Below are 15,590 nucleotides of genomic sequence, written 5' to 3'. Positions count from 1 at the left end.
GGGCATTCCTAGTATAATTATTATTGCTGGCATGGAATATGAAAAACAAACTCATTTGGATGGTTAAGGACAAAACCAGGATTAGAATCGAGTTACAGAGAGATATAGTGACTTGCACAGGGTCACACAGAGAGTCAGGGGCAGAGCTGGGATTAGAACTGAGGCACAGGGAGATACAGTGACTCGTCCAGAATCATGCAGTATCAGGGACAGTGCTGGGAATAGAACTGAGGCACAGGGAGATACAGTGACTCGTCCAGAATCATGCAGTATCAGGGACAGTGCTGGGAATAGAACTGAGGCACAGGGAGATACAGTGACTCGTCCAGAATCATGCAGTATCAGGGACAGTGCTGGGAATAGAACTGAGGCACAGGGAGATACAGTGACTCGTCCAGAATCATGCAGTATCAGGGACAGTGCTGGGAATAGAACTGAGGCACAGGGAGATACAGTGACTCGTCCAGAATCATGCAGTATCAGGGACAGTGCTGGGATTAGAACTGAGGCACAGGGAGATACAGTGACTCGTCCAGAATCATGCAGTATCAGGGACAGTGCTGGGAATAGAACTGAGGCACAGGGAGATACAGTGACTCGTCCAGAATCATGCAGTATCAGGGTCAGTGCTGGGATTAGAACTGAGGCACAGGGAGATACAGTGACTCGTCCAGAATCATGCAGTATCAGGGACAGTGCTGGGATTAGAACTGAGGCATAGGGAGATACAGTGACTTGCCCAGAATCATGCAGTATCAGGGACAGTGCTGGGATTAGATCTGAGGCACAGGGAGACACAGTAACCTGTGTAGGTTCACACAGTATAAGGGATTGAGCTGGGATTAGAATTGAAGTTTAGGGAGACAAGTAACCATTAGGGTCACACAGTATCAGGGACAGAGCTGGGATTAGAACTGAGGCACAGGGAGATACAGTGACCTACTCAAAGAATCAGTAGCACAGGAAATATTCAAACCCCACTGAACCCTTCTCATATTGACAAAATTGAAAGGAGAACCAAGTATAATCCAACAGAGGGAAACAGGAAGGTGGGTAAGAGAACCTCAATACCAAAGCTGACAGTTCTGGTCTGCAGATGGACAGTGGGGTCAGAGAGCTCTTCAGGACATACGATGATGGATAATAAGTTAGGGTTACAGGAAACAGCAGTCAGAAGAGGCCCAGGTCACACTGAGGTAACGAGGGAGTCACGCTGAATTCGGGAGGCTCATGTCACAATGAGTTGGGAGGAGACCTGCATCACTGAGATCAGAAGAGATCTGTGTCACCCTAGGGTCAGGGGAAAATCACGCTGTGATCAGGGAAACCCTGGGTCACACTAAGGTCACAGGACACTCATCACCCTGAGTCAGGGCAGAATCGCACTGAGATCAGAGGACACCAATGTCATGTTGAATAGCGGAAACCCGGATCATGCTGAGGTCAGAGGAGGTCAGGGGAGAATCACTCTGAGAACAGAGTAGACTTGGGTCATCCTAAGGTCAGAGAGTCAAACTAAGGTCAGAGGTTATGAAGCTCATGCTGTGGTCTGAGAAGACCCATATCATGAAGTTAGAGAAGAATGTCACTGAGGTCAGATGAGACTTGGGTCATGCTAAGATTTCAGAGTCATTCTAAGGTTAGAGGATATCCAGATCATGCTGAGGTCAAAGATGAGTCTCATTGAGGTCAGAGCAGACGTGGGTCATGCTAAGCTAAGAAAGATCCATTCATGCTGAGTACAGAAGAAAGCCATGTCATGGTGAGATCTTGGGAGAGTCACCCAGAGGTCAGGGGAGAGTCACTCTGGGTACAGAGGAGACCTGGGTCATACTAAGGTCAGAGAGTCACAGTGAGGTCAGAGGAGTCCCTTGTTATGAATATGTCAGGAGAGAGTCATTCTGGGAACAGAGGAGACCTAGGTCATACTAAGGTGAGAGTCACAGTGAGGTCAGAAGAGTCCCTTGTTATGAGGAGGTCAGGAGAGAGTCATTCTGAGTCAGGAGAGAGTCATTCTGGGTACAGAGGAGTCCTGGATCATACAAAGGTCAGAGAGTCACAGTGAGATCAGAGGAGTCCCTTGTAATGATGAGGTCAGGAGAGAGTCATTCTGAGTACAGAGGAGACCTGGGTCATACTAAGGTCAGACAGTCACAGTGAGGTCAGAGGAGTCCCTTGTAATGATGAGGTCAGGAGAGAGTCATTCTGAGTACAGAGGAGACCTGGGTCATACTAAGGTCAGAGAGTCACAGTGAGGTCAGAGGAGTCCCTTGTTATGATGAGGTCAGGAGAGAGTCATTCTGGGTACAGAGGAGACCTGGGTCATACTAAGGTCAGAGAGTCACAGTGAGGTCAGAGGAGTCCCTTGTGATGATGAGGTCAGGAGAGAGTCATTCTGGGTACAGAGGAGACCTGGGTCATACTAAGGTCAGAGAGTCACAGTGAGGTCAGAGGAGTCCCTTGTAATGAGGTGGGGAGAGAGTCATCCTGAGTACAGAGGAGACCTGGGTCATACTAAGGTCAGAGAGTCACAGTGAGGTCAGAGGAGTCCCTTGTAATGATGAGGTCAGGAGAGAGTCATTCTGAGTACAGAGGAGACCTGGGTCATACTAAGGTCAGAGAGTCACAGTGAGGTCAGAAGAGTCCCTTGTTATGAGGAGGTCAGGAGAGAGTCATTCTGAGTCAGGAGAGAGTCATTCTGGGTACAGAGGAGTCCTGGATCATACAAAGGTCAGAGAGTCACAGTGAGATCAGAGGAGTCCCTTGTAATGATGAGGTCAGGAGAGAGTCATTCTGAGTACAGAGGAGACCTGGGTCATACTAAGGTCAGACAGTCACAGTGAGGTCAGAGGAGTCCCTTGTAATGATGAGGTCAGGAGAGAGTCATTCTGAGTACAGAGGAGACCTGGGTCATACTAAGGTCAGAGAGTCACAGTGAGGTCAGAGGAGTCCCTTGTTATGATGAGGTCAGGAGAGAGTCATTCTGGGTACAGAGGAGACCTGGGTCATACTAAGGTCAGAGAGTCACAGTGAGGTCAGAGGAGTCCCTTGTGATGATGAGGTCAGGAGAGAGTCATTCTGGGTACAGAGGAGACCTGGGTCATACTAAGGTCAGAGAGTCACAGTGAGGTCAGAGGAGTCCCTTGTAATGAGGTCAGGAGAGAGTCATTCTGAGTACAGAGGAGACCTGGGTCATACTAAGGTCAGAGAGTCACAGTGAGGTCAGAGGAGTCCCTTGTAATGATGAGGTCAGGAGAGAGTCATTCTGAGTACAGAGGAGACCTGGGTCATACTAAGGTCAGAGAGTCACAGTGAGGTCAGAGGAGTCCCTTGTGATGATGAGGTAAGGAGAGAGTCATTCTGGGTACAGAGGAGACCTGGGTCATACTAAGGTCAGAGAGTCACAGTGAGGTCAGAGGAGTCCCTTGTAATGATGAGGTCAGGAGAGAGTCATTCTGAGTACAGAGGAGACCTGGGTCATACTAAGGTCAGAGAGTCACAGTGAGGTGAGAGGAGTCCCTTGTGATGATGAGGTCAGGAGAGAGTCATTCTGGGTACAGAGGAGACCTGGGTCATACTAAGGTCAGAGAGTCACAGTGAGGTCAGAGGAGTCCCTTGTTATGATGAGGTCAGGAGAGAGTCATTCTGAGTACAGAGGAGACTTGGGTCATACTAAGGTCAGAGAGTCACAGTGAGGTCAGAGGAGTCCCTTGTTATGATGAGGTCAGGAGAGAGTCATTCTGAGTACAGAGGAGACCTGGGTCATACTAAGGTCAGAGAGTCACAGTGAGGTCAGAGGAGTCCCTTGTGATGATGAGGTCAGGAGAGAGTCATTCTGGGTACAGAGGAGACCTGGGTCATACTAAGGTCAGAGAGTCACAGTGAGGTCAGAGGAGTCCCTTGTAATGAGGTCAGGAGAGAGTCATTCTGAGTACAGAGGAGACCTGGGTCATACTAAGGTCAGAGAGTCACAGTGAAGTCAGAGGAGTCCCTTGTAATGAGGTCAGGAGAGAGTCATTCTGAGTACAGAGGAGACCTGGGTCATACTAAGGTCAGAGAGTCACAGTGAGGTCAGAGGAGTCCCTTGTAATGATGAGGTCAGGAGAGAGTCATTCTGAGTACAGAGGAGACCTGGGTCATACTAAGGTCAGAGAGTCACAGTGAGGTCAGAAGAGTCCCTTGTGATGATGAGGTCAGGAGAGAGTCATTCTGGGTACAGAGGAGACCTGGGTCATACTAAGGTCAGAGAGTCACAGTGAGGTCAGAGGAGTCCCTTGTAATGATGAGGTCAGGAGAGAGTCATTCTGAGTACAGAGGAGACCTGGGTCATACTAAGGTCAGAGAGTCACAGTGAGGTCAGAGGAGTCCCTTGTAATGATGAGGTCAGGAGAGAGTCATTCTGGGTACAGAGGAGACCTGGGTCATTTATTTATTTATTTATTTAACAACTTTTAATATACCGACGTTCGTATGGCACATCACGCCGGTTTACAAGTAACTCAATTAAAGGAGGAAATTACAATGAACAGGGGGCAGGGGATGGGAGCAGGTCAGAAAAAAGGAGGGGGGTAAGGGAGACAGGAGAAGAGAGAGAAAGATAGGTAGCGTGAAAGAGAGTAAGGAACAACCGTCAAAAATAAGAAATAGGAGGAACTTATTTACAGAAGGGACTATTTACAGCAGTTACAACTAGCAATAGATTAATTACATCGGATACAATGAGCAATTTTGTAAAATAGCAGAACGAGGGCGGGCAAAGGAAAGGCGATAAGGAGGTGCCTTAGAAGGGCTGGCAGGGTGTGAGGGATTAAGGCTGGGGGCTGTAAGTGAGGAACTAGGGTAGGAGTGACTAGGTTTGATTGGTTTCCGGATAGGCCTTTCTGAAAAGCCACGTTTTTATGCCTTTTTTGAAGGTGGCCAGGCAGGGTTCACGGCGGAGAAAGGTGGGGAGAGTGTTCCAGAGTGAAGGGCCTGCTATGGTAAAGGCCCTTTCTCTCGTGGAGGTGAGATGAGCAATTTTGAGGGAGGGAGTATGTAGGATACCTGTGTGGGAGGATCTGGTAGGACGATTGGTTATGCGGAAGTGCGGTGAGTCCTTGAGCCAGGGGTTGGATTTGTAGAGGAGGTTGTGTAGTATAGTGAGGGTTTTTTACTGTATACGGAAAAAAGGTCAGAGAGTCACAGTGAGGTCAGAGGTCATACTAAGGTCAGAGAGTCACAGTGAGGTCAGAGGAGTCCCTTGTATTGAGGTCAGGAGAGAGTCATTCTGGGTAGAGAGGAGACCTGGGTCATACTAAGGTCAGAGAGTCACAGTGAGGTCAGAGGAGTCCCTTGTAATGATGAGGTCAGGAGAGAGTCATTCTGAGTACAGAGGAGACCTGGGTCATACTAAGGTCAGAGAGTTACAGTGAGGTCAGAGGAGTCCCTTGTAATGATGAGGTCAGGAGAGAGTCATTCTGAGTACAGAGGAGACCTGGGTCATACTAAGGTCAGAGAGTCACAGTGAGGTGAGAGGAGTCCCTTGTAATGATGAGGTCAGGAGAGAGTCATTCTGAGTACAGAGGAGACCTGGGTCATACTAAGGTCAGAGAGTCACAGTGAGGTCAGAGGAGTCCCTTGTAATGATGAGGTCAGGAGAGAGTCATTCTGAGTACAGAGGAGACCTAGGTCATACTAAGGTCAGAGAGTTACAGTGAGGTCAGAGGAGTCCCTTGTAATGATGAGGTCAGGAGAGAGTCATTCTGGGTACAGAGGAGACCTGGGTCATACTAAGGTCAGAGAGTCACAGTGAGGTCAGAGGAGTCCCTTGTAATGAGGTCAGGAGAGAGTGTTCGGGGACAATGAATGCATGCCCCAAAGAGCTTACAATCGAAGGGGATCTTTCACTGGGCCGTGGAATTTCCTCTACAGGGACTTGAGTTGAAAGTGGTCGTCCGGCACCATTTTTCCTCAGACCCCGGAGCTTAGGGGGTGCTCTGGACCCCAACAGCTTACCAGGGATTGCAAAGTGCGGATGTATGGCCTGAGGAGAGGGGGTAATTCTGAGGCATGGGGCGGGCAGTTTTTTTTTTTCAAAGGGGTAGGGTTGGAAAAGAGGAGGAGCCTTCACAGAGTGATTAGAAATTTGTTTTTACAGTTTCTGGTACGTTGGGGCCGTCTTTAGAGGTGGCCCGGGGGAGGGGGGGTTCACCAGACTCTGCTTAATTCTTCGGGTGGGGGCTTTGTTTGGGCTGCTCAGGACGTAACTGGGATGCGCGTTAGCGTTCGGGTGCTCCCAGGGAACGTTAGCTACAGCTGCTGAGTTTGTGGCTTAACCCAGGAAGATTACTCAGGCAAGCCGCATTATTTTATTAGCATCAAACTGGCTAGCAGTGAGGGCTGCATTGCAATGCATTTACATCTCCTCCTCCTCCTCCTCAGGAGAGGAGCTCACCTCTCATGCACGGGATGTGGAGAGCAGGGGGCAGCAGCCAGGTCTCCAGCACTGACTTACCGGGAATTGCCAGAGCTCAGCTTTTGATATTTTAGCTGCCAGAGCCTTCAGTTTAATTTCTCTGCATTAAAACTGCCATTGAATAGGACTTTGTTTTGTTTTTGTTTTTTTTTTACTGCAGTTTATATAATTATTTTCTGCAGAACTGCTTTTAGTTAACCAAGAGCTCACCGACCATCGCATTAATTCCACAGCGGCGAGGACCGTGCAACACAGCCAGCGAGGCCCGGGGCAAATTAAACATCTCAAACAAGCAATTCTTTGCCAATTTACATGTCAGTTATCACAAAGTTAATTAAAGAACAGCTCAGCAGCTACCGCACCGCTAAAAAGACGTTGTCAAGAGAGGCGGCTAAACTATTCCCAGCAGGGGAGCACTACAGGTAGCGCTACGTACACAGCAGGGGAAGAGGAACGTTTTCTGTCAACATGGTCGTGCTTTGCTTCAAGGTCTCCACCCTCGCCTAATCCTGCGACACAGAAACGCGCGGGACCGGGGCCACAAACCGCCGGCACCGGCAGCTTAAGGAGGTCCTGCCGGCGCGTTGACCCGGGCTGCCTTCGTCAGGAGCACACGAGCCAGGGCAGCCCCCCTGGCTGCTAACCTCGGCAGAGGGGGTCACCGAGAGCCACGCATGCCACTTTGGACGTCGGAGACGGCGCCAGCAAAAGCGCTGTGGACGAAAAGCGGCGCGGCACCGTGGCACGTCACCAGCTTCCTATCCCTTCCACCTGCGGCCACGAGCTGAGGAGGCTCCCCACAAGCCGGTACAATAAGGGGGGAGTGGATGAATGCCCCGCTTCCCGACTCCATCCAGGGCCACAGCGACGTTAAAGCTCCTGCGGACGCTTTTCTTTTTTTTTGTAAACAGACACAGTCCCAGGAAGAATCTGAAAGGAGCCAAAAGCACCACAGAAAAGACGAGAAGGCTTTAGTTAGGTTTTGAACGCATGGGGCGGTGGTGTCGCTTACTGTTAACCGTTTCTGGAAGGGAGGAAAAGCGCCGTTCCCCACGGAGCAGGTTCTCAGCTGCCGGCGGTCCAGGGCCGGACGGCCAGGTCACAGCCCTCGAGTTATGGCCATGAAGGGGGGGCACGTGCCGGCCGGCTTGCTGGAGCACTGGGAAGGACCCAGGGAAGAGATGCAGAAAGCTCCTCCCAGCAGGCGCCGCTGATACCCGAGACAGCCCAAGGGGGATCCGCAAGGGGCGAAGGTCACCACTGCAGGCCATGCCAGGGTCCGGCAGGAAATGATGACAACACTGCGGCTCAGGGTGGAAAGCGACACTTCGAGGTAATGTCGGAGGACACGGCACTTCTCCTTCAGACTTTCTCCCACATTACGGCGCAGTTAATGAGGGAGATAAAGAATGTGACCTGTATTTGGGGTCCTAGTAGGGAAATGCATTCATTTTAAAACGAACTGCAATCCGAATCGAATCTGGCATTTTTCAATTCGTTTCATTTTGCACCAAAATTATTACGCAATCCTCCCCAAAATCCCCCAAATTTCTGGGATCATTTCTTTTAGAAAATAAGACGTGCAATTTTCTGAAATGAATAAAAGTGAAAAGCAAAAAAAATCCCATGAAACAAAAATACAAAATGATCTGAAAATGAAAAAAAAGAACCAAAACAAACAGATTTCCCTGCTCATCCCTAGGCGCGAGTAATACGTGACCGGGGGATGTGAGGGTAAATGCTTCGCACCCGCAGGTGATGACCCCCCCCCTGGGAGGGTGACAGAGGTGAATGCCTGCACTCCTATCCGCTGTGGTGAAGTCCTGCCTGGCTCACAGGGTGAAGCGTAAGAGGCAGAAAGGGATATGGTGGAGGGTGATGACGTAGCAGGGCCCGCACCGCCATCACTGTTTTAACCGTCAGCTGGAAGGAAATCCCTTTCCGGGGCCCCAGCACTTCTGGAGCTGGCCCTTGGCTTTTCTTTCTTAATCAATCACACGGGAAGACCCTTTCTGTTCTCTGCGATTGTTTTCTGCCTCCTACCTTCCGTGCACTTAAGTGATAGGTGGACACGGTCAGGTCTTCCCTCAGCTGCCAGGAACTGATTATTATATTATCACACGCACATCCCATTTTCCTCCTGCTCAGTCGGAAGCAGGGGTTTTCCCCTCTCCAGTCTCCCCCGCCACTGCGGGGATGGCCCTGGGCCGATGGCCGTACGCCAAGGTTCCTTCGGGAATCTGTTTTCACGGGCCCCTGAATTTAGCCTCTGGGTGTTGCTCTGGTGCAGTGATTGGACCCTCCCCTTAGCCCTCAGGGCTGCTGCCAGGAATCAGACCCAGGCCCCTTCACATGGCAGCGTGCAGCTTTGCCGTTCAGCCACTGCTCAACTCTTGGATTGGTATTTTTAATACATTTCCACATCTCTAGGCAGGAGAAAATACGATTAAATAATTTGCATTTCTGGATCGCCTTTCCGACATTATATCTGGTCCCAGCCCAAAAGAGTTTAAGGTGTAATCTGGTAGCTGAGGTATTGAGCGAGAGAGTAACTTGCCCGACGGCGCAGTGAGTGCACGCAGTGAGTGCACGCAGTGAGTGCACGCAGTGTTTGAGCCCTGGTTCCATTGCTTCCCATTAAGCCACTTTCCCCACAGAGATCAAGCAGTCTGTAGTGACAGCACAAACAGGGGCAAATGGGTAGGCCAAGAGGTCCTAATCTGATGACCTCTACGGCTGTAGCCTGAGGTACCTTCTCCTCCTCACCCCCTTGGCATGAAGCCCTTCCGGTGACTTCCGTTGATACCAGAAGCCTGCTGACTGCCCTCGCATCTGCACGCGCACCTCTCCTGCTCTGATATGTAAGCAGAGGCCTGGCCTTCAGGTGCCCTCGGAACTGGGTCCTGAAGGTCGTACTCTGAATGCCAACGGCCCAAGGGATGAGGATTGGGCAGTAACAGCTGCTAGTCCGCCGGAGAGCCTGGAAGACGGGAGAGATCTGCACCGAGCTGCAAAATCAAAGCCAACGCAAGGAGAAAAAAATAAAGTATAATTTTACCTTCTACGCTTCCAGACGTGACTCCCGGCCCTGAAACCGGTGCGGGATCCGATACAGACTGAAGCTCCTACAAGAGAAAACCACAAGCAGAGAAGATGGCGGTGAAAGGGAATGACCCAAATTAATACGTTAGAAGTAGCCCCCGCATAATCTCTCCTTACTCCTCGCCATTCATCTTGAGGCCTCGTCATTCCCTTCCGCAGCCTTCGGGCACCCCCGGAAAGATTTCTATCATAACCTCCCACTTCCAGCTTTCCATCTGAAAGCCAGCAGGTACCAGAGAAAGAGCTGCAGCCTCTGCTTCTTGGCGCCTCTTGGGTATAATTACATTGCTCAAATTCTGCAGCTAACCAGGGTATGAAATGTTCAGAAATATATCTTTCCCAACAGCTACACAGACCTCTCCCTCCCCCCCCCCCCCCTGGTGAGCTCTCCAGAGCCCCCCCCCCCTCTCCCCCAGCTCCAGCTCACTTACTGTGGGTCCCCTGATCTATCTCAGCCAACCCCAGCCCTTTCACTTGTGCTGCCAGACCCGTCCAGCCTCTTTAGTGCTGCCAGACCCGTCCAGCCTCTTTACTGATGCCGGACCCGTCCAGCCTCTTTAGTGCTGCCAGACCCGTCCAGCCTCTTTACTGATGCCGGACCCGTCCAGCCTCTTTACTGCTGCTGGACCCGTCCAGCCTCTTTACTGATGCCGGACCCGTCCAGCCTCTTTAGTGCTGCCAGACCCGTCCAGCCTCTTTACTGCTGCCAGACCCGTCCAGCCTCTTTACTGATGCCAGACCCGTCCAGCCTCTTTAGTGCTGCCAGACCCGTCCAGCCTCTTTACTGATGCCAGACCCGTCCAGCCTCTTTACTGCTGCCAGAGCCGTCCAGCCTCTTTACTGCTGCCGGTCCCGTCCAGCCTCTTTACTGCTGCCAGACCCGTCCAGCCTCTTTACTGCTGGCCCTTGGGCTAATCCAGCTCATTTCCTGCTGGTCTGCAAACTAACAGGCCGATACCGTACAGGCACCATTTTACCCACAGTAAGGAATTAGGCCGTCAAAAACGCACGTCCAACCCCCCTCCCCCCCCCCCCCCCACCCCGAAACTAATAGCGCTCATCATATGCAAACGCATGTTGATTAGGATATCAGTTATGCACCCGGGATACTGAAGAAAACCATGTACTGCCAATCCGCACGTTTTACGCTCCGAGTAATCGTCCCTAGCGCCTCCTTTCAGCGCGACCCCTCGTTTAAATACTGGATATCGCGCGCCCAGGAGAGGTGGCCGGGTGTGCGTCAGGAGAGCGCCCGTTTTCTCAGAGTCGGCGCGTAACAGTGGAGTGGGGAAGGAGCCGAGTGGTTAGAGCAGGGGGAGGGCTAAGGGTTCAGCTCCTGATGATGGCTTCACCTTCCATGGCATCGGGAATCCATTTAGGGCCGGGTTTTCTGAGAACTTTCCCCACAGAATGGGAGAAAAGCCTCAGTCTATCAGGGCCTTTAGACTGTAAGCTCTCTGTGGCAGGGGACTGTAGCTTATCTTCAGCAACGGGTTTGCAAAGGCAAGTAACTAAATCCAGTCCATGAGACCCCCCGGGCCTTTTTCCCACCTCCCCCCACCCGTCCCCCTCTTTCTGAGGCTCTGGCCGGAGATCGGATGCACCTTGTGTACGGGATCTCAGGTCGGGATCTCAGGTCAGACTTGCATTCTGATAGTTTTTCAGCCGCATGCAATATTTGCTTTTTTGGACAAACGGCTGTGAAAATGTTAAGATTTAGAAAAATGCGTTCAGGTTTTTTTTTTTTAATATCGTTTTTTATTCTGCTTTTTAAAAATATTCTGTTTATCCCCCACCCCCTTCAACAGCCCAATCGTGGTCGCCACAGCCATTAGACCGTGAGCGGCAAACCGCGAGTCCCACTGGGAGCGGCAGCGTGGCCGGAGGTCGCCGTTGATACCCGACGCCTGGGACCTGCCGCCTTCCCAGAGGTTATGGGCGCTGCCTCCAAATCATCCTCCCGCCTTTGAGGTGCAGAAGTGCAGGGGGGCCCTCAGCATTACAGCCAGCGCTGCCGCCGGCCCCTTAGACACGAGCAGCGCAGAGAAAAAGCAAGACCCGTGCCTCGGTGCATCTCGGCTGACCGGGCAGCGCGCTTCTCACCGCAGCGGGGGGGGGGGGGGACCATCCAAAACGCAACCGGTGATGTCACAACACCGCACGTCCCACCGTATGACATCACGGCTGGCACAAAAGGGGCAGGCTGCTCCGCATCCAGGGCGTCTCCTGCGTGGGTGATCCGCCGCCCTGCACCCCCGCTGCCATCGCCCTTCGGACCGGTGACCGTCCTGCCCGGGACCGCGCACAGAAAGCGCCGCGCTGACCGCACAAGCAGCCGGGCTGCTTCCACAAGCTCGCAGTCAGCCAGGCAGGGTTGTCAGGTCACGGTCACTTGCAGGAAGAGCCAATTTCTCAAAGTACCCCCAAAGCAGGTGCCGGGCGGCCCCCATCAGGGACATCTCGCCAAAGGGAAAGCGAGGAAGTTGAAAGATGCAAAGGCCATGACCCCCCCTAGAAGAAATGGAAGAAAGTGAATCCCACAGAGCCAGTGTTAACTCTTGACTGTCCAGACAAAGAGGATTTACAAGTCCCAGAAGAGGAGTTCAAAAGCAGGGAAAGCGAAGGTCAAATAAACAGCAAAACAGAAGGCGGCGCCTTTTTATTGCATTCACTTAATGCGGCGCTGGGCCGGCTTTTGGGAGCTGAGCCTCCCATCCTCTGGCTCAAACCAAATCGTGTGACGAGGAAAGGGCACTCCAGATCCAGATCCAGTGCCGCATCCTGAGCGCGGTACCAGCGGATCACTAAGCAATGCAAGCAGAAAATAGATGCAGTTCCACAGGAGCGGCAAAGCAACGTCTACAGACATTAAACTACCGAAAATACAGAGCGAAAGTCAGCAAGGAGAAAGCAAAGCTTACACGGGTAAGACCAGCTAAACACAAGGCCGAATGCCACTTTCGGGCCCATAAATGATTTTTCTGCACATGAAACATGGTTTACGATGCTTTTGCCGGCATAAATCACCCCATCCAAATTAAAATGTGTGCTCAGCCCATGCAAAACGCTTTGGACTCCTGATGCGTTGGCACAGCATTTGCTGAGTGCATCAGGAGTCCAAATGTTTTATCACGGCGTGGGTTACAGTATTGTGCATTGGGGAGCTGGGTGAGGGCACGGGCGTGGGTAGGGAACAGCGGCTGTGCATTGCTTTGCATGGTTACCTGCTTCCTAGAGAAACTGCCCTCTCAGCACTAGGTTTGGGTTTTCCCTCCACACGCCTCCCTCCGGACAGCAGCAGGCTTCTTCTTCCATGCCCCATCCGGTCTGCGGTTTTGGGGGGAAAAAGATTGGTAGGGAGGGACCGCCCCTTTCGCCAGGGAGGATCCCCCCTCCCCCCCCTCCCTCAGTCCCCGAGATCAGCGACTCCCGCTGGCGGACAGACACGACTCCTCGGGCTTGGCCGTCTGCAGCGCCGGCAGATGATGTCAGCGGCGCGTCCGTGGCGGAGGGGGCTGCTGCGGGTTCAGGAATCTCCGTGGCGTTTTTCATTGCCGATGTCAGGCGACCCCCCCCCCCCCCCCCCCCCCGGAGGATCTGGCCAGGGACTGTCACCTCCGTTCTAGTTCCTGGATGAGAACGCCGCTGTGGTGGCTCCCGGACCTGGTCCCCCCCTCGATGCTTGGCCTATGGCGCCGAGGCCTTCATGTTGCCTGTGAAGCTGGCGGCTCAGTAGGGGAAGCACTTGATGGGTTTCCGGGAAATCCATTAATAACGGCATTGCTAGTTTTGGAGCCCTCGGTTCTGCAACATGGGGGCCAGCTGCAGGAGCACGCCAATGAGATTCAGGTGATGGAAAAAGATGTGCATCAAAGATCTTAAGGAGCGGCACCTTCTTTCCAGGAGACAAGAAAATCAATCCAGGCATCTGAACCTCCATACGCTTAATTTCCCGAAAGTTATCGGAGAGCTGCCCTTCATGACTCTAAGGAAAGGTTTTCTTGATGTAGTCCACTTTGAGCCAGATTCTGCTCCCTTGCTTAATAAGTTATCTTCCTTGCCGGTTGCCATTCGTTTCAGTGTTAACGCAGAATCAGACTCCTCAGCCTACTTCTGTGTCGCTCGACTTGACGCATTATCTGGAAAAATTCTGGACCGAAAGGCGATCTCAGTAAAGTAATGAGATCATATTTCAGGAATTTAAATTCTCCCTTTTAAGGCCAGCTTGTTAGGATTTTTCCAGATCTGTCTAAGATAAATCAGGAGAGGAGGAAAGGTTTTCTGTTTCATTAGGCGCTACCCTCATGTTAAGAGAGCCTTGTAAGTGTGTAATTCAATTTAACAACGATGCTATATTTTTTTTTTTTTGCTCCTGAACTGCAGTCATTTTTGGATCGTTAAAGATTAACATCTTCCCCAGCTCCCAGTTTGGGTCATTAAAGGGACAGTTTGTAAATAGCAGAATTCATGCGATGCAGTTTCCTTAAAGATTCCTTATTTTTCCATGCCTCCACGCTTAAAATTTGATTGCCTAGGTATGGAAATTTGCTGTTTATTATGCTGTACATGTTGGATTCATTATTTTTATTTTTTGTGATGTTTTCCAATTAGTTTATGTATACAGAGATTGTTTTGCTTTGAATATCAATAAATGTAATAAATATAAAGGTAAAAAATACTTATTGTGCACTGAATTTCAGCGCAGAGTTTTACTGTGCTCCTTTTGCGTCGGGCCCTGAGACTGCACGTCCTCAGGGGAGAGAGAACCACCTACGTTGCCCAAATATAACTCGCCTTGAGCTGCCAATGACAAAGGCCATGAGACAAACCCTGTCTCCGAGCTCCCTTGAGGCGTTCCCAGGGTTGGAGAGAGGAGCAATGTGCAGAGATCTGATTATTCAAAGCCTTGCCTGCTGTTTCTGCAGAGGAAGCAGGCACTACCTTTGCGGACACATTTTCTGGGGGCAATAAGCAAAGCAGAAGTCCATACAGGCGGGGGAGGTAAGAAGTACCTGTAGAGTTTGCTGATTATTGCCCCTTTACTGCCTAATTTATTTATTTGTAAAACATATATAGGACATAACCTGTTAAGCAATAAAAGCGGTTTACAGTAGCTAACATACATAAAAACAAATAAAATCAATACAATACATAACAAAAATAAAAACAATAACATAATAAAAACACACAACAACTAGCTTGCTACAAACACCCCACCCCACCCACCACCTACCCCACAATCCCTGGCTTATTTTTATTTATTTAGATTTTTTATATTACGCCTTTCACACTTTTTTATTTTCAGCACTTCCAAGTGGATTACATTCAGGTACTTTTGATATTACTGCACAATTTTAGGAGACAGATGTGACTTAACCAATTTTCGGAACCATAAATAATTGCATTCATTCCTAATTGGCTGAGGTAAATCATTGCAGAGTCGAGGGGCAATAGCAGTAAAAGGCCACTTTGAAGCTCTGCTAGTTCTAAACTTGCACGCACGTGACCCTCTAACTGCGCAGATTGTGACCAAATAGGGCCACTCAGAATTATGCTAAGATACATACTCTGGACCCTCTACATGCTGGCACAATTTCCAGATGTACTCCGAGTTACTCTGGGGTTAAACTCACCCGGGCCCTGCTCTGGGTAGTATGGAGTGGCTGAAGAAGGAGCCTATGGCATCTAAGAAAGTCAATTTTGGATAAGTACCACAAGGCTCATCTATCTCCCCAATTCTAGTCAATATTTTTATGAGCAGAGTTGGTGAGATTATGCGGGAGGCTGATTTTTGGCAATATCTGTATGCAGATGATATTCAGATTCTTGTCCCTCTAGGTTCAAACGGGGAGGAAACCTATAAGCCATCGGGATCCTGTTTGGAAGTGTTGAAGGATTGGGTAAATGAGAGTAGGTTGGTCCTGAGTGTTAAGCAAAGGGAGATTCTGTATTTGGGTGTTAGTAGATGTGATTTCCCTTGAAGTTGATGGGGGAGATGATTTTTGCTAAAGAATAAATGAGATCTCTTGGGATC

General features: G+C 50.6%; 1 protein-coding gene across 1 annotated transcript in view; it reads right to left on the bottom strand.

The window, feature by feature from the left end:
* LOC115096241 overlaps positions 1 to 9,589 on the bottom strand; it is a 120,051-nt gene extending 110,462 nt beyond the window's left edge. Inside the window, exon 1 of the mRNA XM_029610749.1 lies at positions 9,513 to 9,589. The gene's annotated coding sequence lies outside the window, so the exon portion shown is untranslated. The remainder of the gene's footprint in view (positions 1 to 9,512) is intronic.
* Positions 9,590 to 15,590: the final 6,001 nt, after the last annotated feature.

The sequence above is a fragment of the Rhinatrema bivittatum genome, chromosome 7, assembly GCF_901001135.1.
Source record: "Rhinatrema bivittatum chromosome 7, aRhiBiv1.1, whole genome shotgun sequence".
In the NCBI taxonomy this organism is placed as follows: Eukaryota; Metazoa; Chordata; class Amphibia; order Gymnophiona; family Rhinatrematidae; genus Rhinatrema; species Rhinatrema bivittatum.
Note: the sequence above shows the minus strand (reverse complement) of the source record. Positions and strands in the feature narration are given on the sequence as shown.